Below are 6289 nucleotides of genomic sequence, written 5' to 3' on the forward strand. Positions count from 1 at the left end.
GCCAATATCTAATGTACATATACTTTTACTACATTGGAATTCTGTACCCCTTCACACATTTTCTGCATTGGTCAAAATTGCTGCATGTAGACTACCCTTCTGAAAACCTTTTGCACCTAATTTTAACAGTCAATGGATTAGATTTAGCTTCTCTGAACAACTCTACCACACATGCTGCAGAGCCTACACTTCCACACCACCTTCCTCTTTGTCCTCAAATATTAACTTGTTCTTTGTTGCATTTAACTTGAGGAGTTTTGATTTCAAACCAGCTTTCCACTTCAATTTTTTCTCCTTCATTTTCACTTCACTTTTAGACATCAAAATGAGGTCATCAACATGTAAGAACTCCCATGACAATACCCCATGCTTCTCTTTGCTTACAGCTTCCATCGTTGTCACAAAAAAAGAACAGAATGGATCTCTTCTGCTGTCCCACCTTCATCTGAAACCCTCAATTCTCCCTATCATCTTGTTCTCACTACTGTACGTGTTTCCACATATACCGATATCATTGCAGATACTAACCATTTGTCCAGACCTAACTTATTAAATGCCCATCTCACCACCTCTCACAGCACCCTGTTAAATGCTTTTTTCAAATCTGCAAAGGTGTAAGTGCAACTTGTTTTGTTCTTACCCTGGAGATTTTTATTCATTTGCCCTGTCAACAAAGACTGCATCTGTTATTTCCTTCCCAGACATGAACCAAACTGTAGTTCATTAATCACCCTTTCCTTTGTATAATGGAATGCCCACAATGTTTTTCCAGTCACCGGAAATTCTCCCTTCACGCACAATCATGCTGCATCATGGTCTGTCAACCATTTAGTTCCAGGACCTTCTGCTTCAGCACGTCTACAATCACTACATCATGGCCTGCTACTTTACTTATGTTCATTTTTTTTTTTTTTTTAGTTTTTCTAAAAAGACATAAAGCTCTCAGTCTTATTTTCTTATAATGAACATCATTGTTCCCTTCAGTCTTTCATGTATCCCTAATCCCATTGCTGCCAATCATGATGTCCCCTTCAGCATTTTTAAACAGTTCAAACCTACTACATCTTGTCTTTCTTTTGCCTTCTGCTTTGTAATCCTGAACATATTCTTCATCCATTCCTCAATTCTGCAGCTCACTTGCAAACCACTCTCTCTCGGTTTACTGTGTCTTCACAATTGATTTTCTGGAATTTTGCATGCTTCTTTATAAAACACCATGCCCTCTTCTGCCAAAGGTTTCTACAACTTCTTACAATATCTCTTGTTTCCTCAATAGTGATCTCAACCTCTTCATTTCTGCACAATTTTTCTGGTTGTCTCTTTCTCCAAGAGGAAACCTCTTCCAGACCTCGCCCCCATCGACTTATCCTAAAACTCATGCTTCTGCTAACATGTGGGGTATACGCTGACACTATATTCATTAGTCATGTATTAACAATAAACTTAGTGAGTACAATACATCTTCATTTCCACCATATTGCGTCTGTATCAGATATAAGTACACCAACACCAGCATCACTATACATTTTTCCCTGTCAGAAAAACGTGTACCTTTTAATTTTTTGTACTCTGAATCTTGTTTCCTGTACATACCACACACTTACTCTCCATTTGGCACTTCCTCTACTTTGCTTGATTTTCCCATCGTACTCTCAGTATTCCAAGTCATAATCTTTATACTTCCTTCTTCATATTCCCTGCCACCAAACATACCTCAGGCTAAGGACCATCATTAATCCGGTTTCTCCTGCCTGTGCTTCACCTGGGTTTCCCAACTTTTTGTTTGGCATAGGCAGGTGAAGGTGCTCATTGTACTCCGACTATATTTTGTTGTACTAGAGATGAATCACTAACAGTTATAGAAGCAATAGGACCAGAAGAAGAAACGTTATTTCAAAGGAAGTGTTATGTTTAAGCCAGAGTTCCTCTCCTGACTTGTGTTCAAATTCTTTTTTTATGTCTTTTAGGCTCATTTTTGATTTGTTTTGTTTGTTTTAATATTGTTATTTATGTTGATGATCTGTATTAATCTTTTTCTTTATTAGTTTGGATTATTTACTTTCTATGTCTCTATGCTTCCACTATCTTCCTTGTTTTTTGTGGTGGTTTTGCAAAAGGCTGAGCTACCTGTCCATCTTTTTCAAGGGGCTTCCCTCATCCCTGTAAAGGCAGAGAAAATGAACAGCCCCTTGTGGTATTTTGAATGTGATGGACATTGGTGCGTTCCCTGTTATTAATGCTTTGGTTTGTTGTTGATTCTCTTAGTTATTTTACCTCATTTCCCTGTTTCTTGAGCTCTCTGGATTTTGCTGTGCTAAAGTCCCAAAATGCCCACTAAATGGGGAAACCATAAAACCCTGGCTAAACAATCCCATACCAAACAATGGCCAGTTACACAAATTCAAAAGAATCATCAAAACATAGAGCTAAAGGTTGAAATCCAGAACAATAAATCATAAGGAAAGAAACAGACACTAGAACTCGGCAACACCATGAGCACATTCAATGAACCTCAGGTGACTGCTTGTTTCCTGAGCCTTTTTAGGGTTAAGGTCATTCTCTTGATGTTGATGGATAGGTTGCCTTGCCTCTTAGGGAACCACACCCAAAGCACATGGAACATAATACAAATATGGATGCTTAGAAATAAAAGTATGAGCAGAATTAAAGGAATAATGGAAACAATTAACAAAAGGAATATTAACCATAAATTAATTAAAAATAAAAAAAAAATACCAAAAGGAATTTGAATCCCAGCCAGGGGAGGAACCCAGGCTAAAACATAAAAGGTTTGTGTTTTTGGGACTAATTAGCCAGCTGATTGCCTATTGAGTTGATGGAACTCCTCCTGGGCATTTTGTACTACAGAACATTTTCAATAATAAATCTTTTATTTTCTAATGATTCTTGATTTGTCATTTTTTTCATACAAGCTGAAAGTTGATGGATGCTTCTTCTTTTAATTTTTGCAGCAGTTTTTGGGATAATGTTTGAATAGATCTCCCAGGTTCATCATAGTCAAGTTCAAAACTAGGAAAAAAAAAACATTAATAATGCTTTCATCTAAGCCAAAACTATTCTCAGAAAAATGGAACAGAAAGATCATAAACAAAATGACTTTTTAGAATTTTATTAGCAAAAAGGTCTTTATATCCACAAACTTTGATGAGGATTGGATCCCATCAATGGCCACAAATGCCTCTGGCAACCTAGGGAATGCATCTTAACCACAAGACTCCCAAAATGGCCATATCCTATATATAAATAAAAATAGTGATGGAAACTATGCAAAACACTTTTACCAATTTAAAATACTTATTAGATTACAAAATCAACATCATATCTAAATTCCTTATACTTACAAACCTCATATAGGAACAACATATTTGTGAATAATATAACAGAAAACCTTCCAAAAAACTAATAACAATTTCATAATACAAGCCTTGTAACATCTTTGTATTTCAGGATCAAATGGATATTGGAGGAGAAATTTTTAAGGCCTTTAAAGACCTAATTCGAACCCAGGTCACAAGGGTAATGCTGTTTTCAGCAGTTATTCAACAACTGGTAAATATGCTAGCAGTGAAGATACATACACATGTGGAAAAAATTGTTGGTACCCTTCAGTCAATGAAAGAAAAACTCAAAATGGTCACAGAAATAACTTTAATCTGACAAATGTAATAATAAATAAAAATTCTATGAAATTTAACCAATGAAAGTCAAGACATTGATTTTCAACCATGCTTCAACAGAATTATTTAAAAAAATAAACTCATGAAACAGGCCTGGACAAAAATGATGGTACCCCTAACTTAATATTTTGTTGCACAACCTTTTGAGGCAATCACTGCAATCAAACGATTCCTGTAACTGCCAATGAGACTTCTGCACTTCTCAGCAGGTATTTTGGCCCACTCCTCATGAGCAAACTGCTCCAGTTGTCTCAGGTTTGAAGGGTGCCTTTTCCAGACGGCATGTTTCAGCTCTTTCCAAAGATGCTCAATAGGATTGACGTCAGGGCTCATAGAAGGCCACTTTAGAATAGTCCAATGTTTTCCTCTTAGCCATTCTTGGGTGTTTTTAGCTGTGTGTTTTGGGTCATTGTCCTGTTGCAAGACCCATGACCTGCGACTGAGACCAAGCTTTCTGACACTGGCCAGCACATTTCTCTCTAGAATCCCTTGATAGTCTTGAGATTTCATTGTACCCTGCACAGATTCAAGACACCCTGTGCCAGATGCAGCAAAGCAGCCCCAGAACATAACAGAGCCTCCTCCATGTTTCACAGAAGGGACAGTGTTCTTTTCTTGATATGCTTTATTTTTCCGTCTGTGAACATAGAGCTGATGTGCCTTGGCAAAAAGTTCAATTTTTGTCTCATCTGTCCATAGGACATTCTCCCAGAATCTTTGTGGCTTGTCCACATGTAGTTTGGCAAATTCCAGTCTGGCTTTTTTATGATTTGTTTTCAACAATGGTGTCCTCCTTGGTCGTCTCCCATGAAGTCCACTTTGGCTCAAACAACGACGGATGGTGCGATCTGACACTGATGTTCCTTGCGCTTGAAGTTCACCTTGGATTTCTTTAGAAGTTTTTCTGGACTCTTTTGTTACCATTCGTATTATCTGTCTCTTTGATTTGTCATCAATTTTCCTCCTGCGGCCACGTCCAGGGAGGTTGGCTACAGTCCCATGGATCTTAAATTTCTGAATAATATGTGCAACTGTAGTCACAGGAACATCAAGCTGCTTCGAGATGGTCTTATAGCCTTTACCTTTGAAATGCTTGTCTATAATTTTTTTTCTAATCTCCTGAGACAACTCTTTCCTTCGCTTCCTCTGGTCCATGTTGAGTGTGGTACACACCATGTCACCAAACAACACAGTGACTACCTGGAGCCCTATATATAGGTCCACTGACTGATTACAAGATTGTAGACACCTGTGATGCTAATTAGTGGACACACCTTGGATTAACATGTCCCTTTGGTCACATTATTTTCAGTCTTTTCTAGGGGTACCATCATTTTGTCCAGGCCTGTTTCATGAGTTTATTTTTTTAAATAATTCTGTTGAAGCATGGTTGAAAATCAATGTCTGACTTTCATTGGTTAAATTTCATAGAATTTTTATTTATTATTACTTTTGTCAGATTAAAGTTATTTCTGTGACCATTTTGAGTTTTTCTTTCATTGACTGAAGGGTACCAACAATTTTGTCCACGTGTGTGTGTGTAATCTAGAGGCATTTGAAAAGATGTTAAGGTAGCTTGTGTAAACATAACATGACCTGTGAACCCAGGCAGGAAGATCATACAGGTCTGAATTTTCTAATTTGCTTGCATGTATGACATTCAGACTGTCCTAAGCAAAGGTGTGCACAAAACATGATGTGTTGAGAAGGCTAGAAGAAAAGGAGCAATCCAGAGGGAAGTGTTGATGGCAAAACTGTGTGAAACCAGGTGAAGCTGCAGCTAATTGTGTTGCTTGGAGCAATGGTCACAAACTGTGTGTAATACTCTGGGTCAGGTTGAGTTAAGCTTCCAAGGGGATTAGAGGATCATTTATTATTTTACTTGAATATTTTTAACTGTTTATTAATTTAATCATAGACGCACAATGTTCATTTGATGGACTAGGATGTGGTTTTAATAAACACTTTGCACTTTGTGGCAAATTAAACCTTACATGTCTCCTCAGTTGTTACTGATCCATCCTCAGTTTATGAACAATTAAATGCTTCATCATGGGACAATGGCAAGAACCTTTGGCATGGGACATCAGAGTGCATTATATTTTGGGATCAAGTTCCAGCTAGGGTTGTTTCCTTGGCTCAGTATTTTGTTTGGTTTAATCATTTTATTTTTTTGCAAATAATAATTTTGTGTATTGTGTTACTAATTCTTGTTTTTGCTTTGTTCTGTGTTTTATTTAGTTCATGTTGTGCTTATTAGATTTGTGTAAGTTTGCATTAATCAACACATTTTATCTGCAAAAAACAAACATGAAAACATGCATCTAGATAGATTCAAAAGCTACTGAAAATGTATGTTTTGAATCTACTATTAAAAACTATAATAGAAGAAACAACTAACATTGAGTGGTTGGCTATTCCAGAATCTTGGGGCAGCTAATGTGTTTTAACTGGGATCGAGGCACATCTAATAAAAAGTCTAATTCAGGGTATTTATAAGAAATGTAATGAATTACTTCATGAGGTAGAAGTACATATAAAACAAGAATAGTTACCCAGATATTTGAAATATTAAAATGTGTGCTTCAGCT

Source organism: Polypterus senegalus, chromosome 4 (genome assembly GCF_016835505.1).
Source record: "Polypterus senegalus isolate Bchr_013 chromosome 4, ASM1683550v1, whole genome shotgun sequence".
NCBI classification, from domain to species: domain Eukaryota; kingdom Metazoa; phylum Chordata; class Cladistia; order Polypteriformes; family Polypteridae; genus Polypterus; species Polypterus senegalus.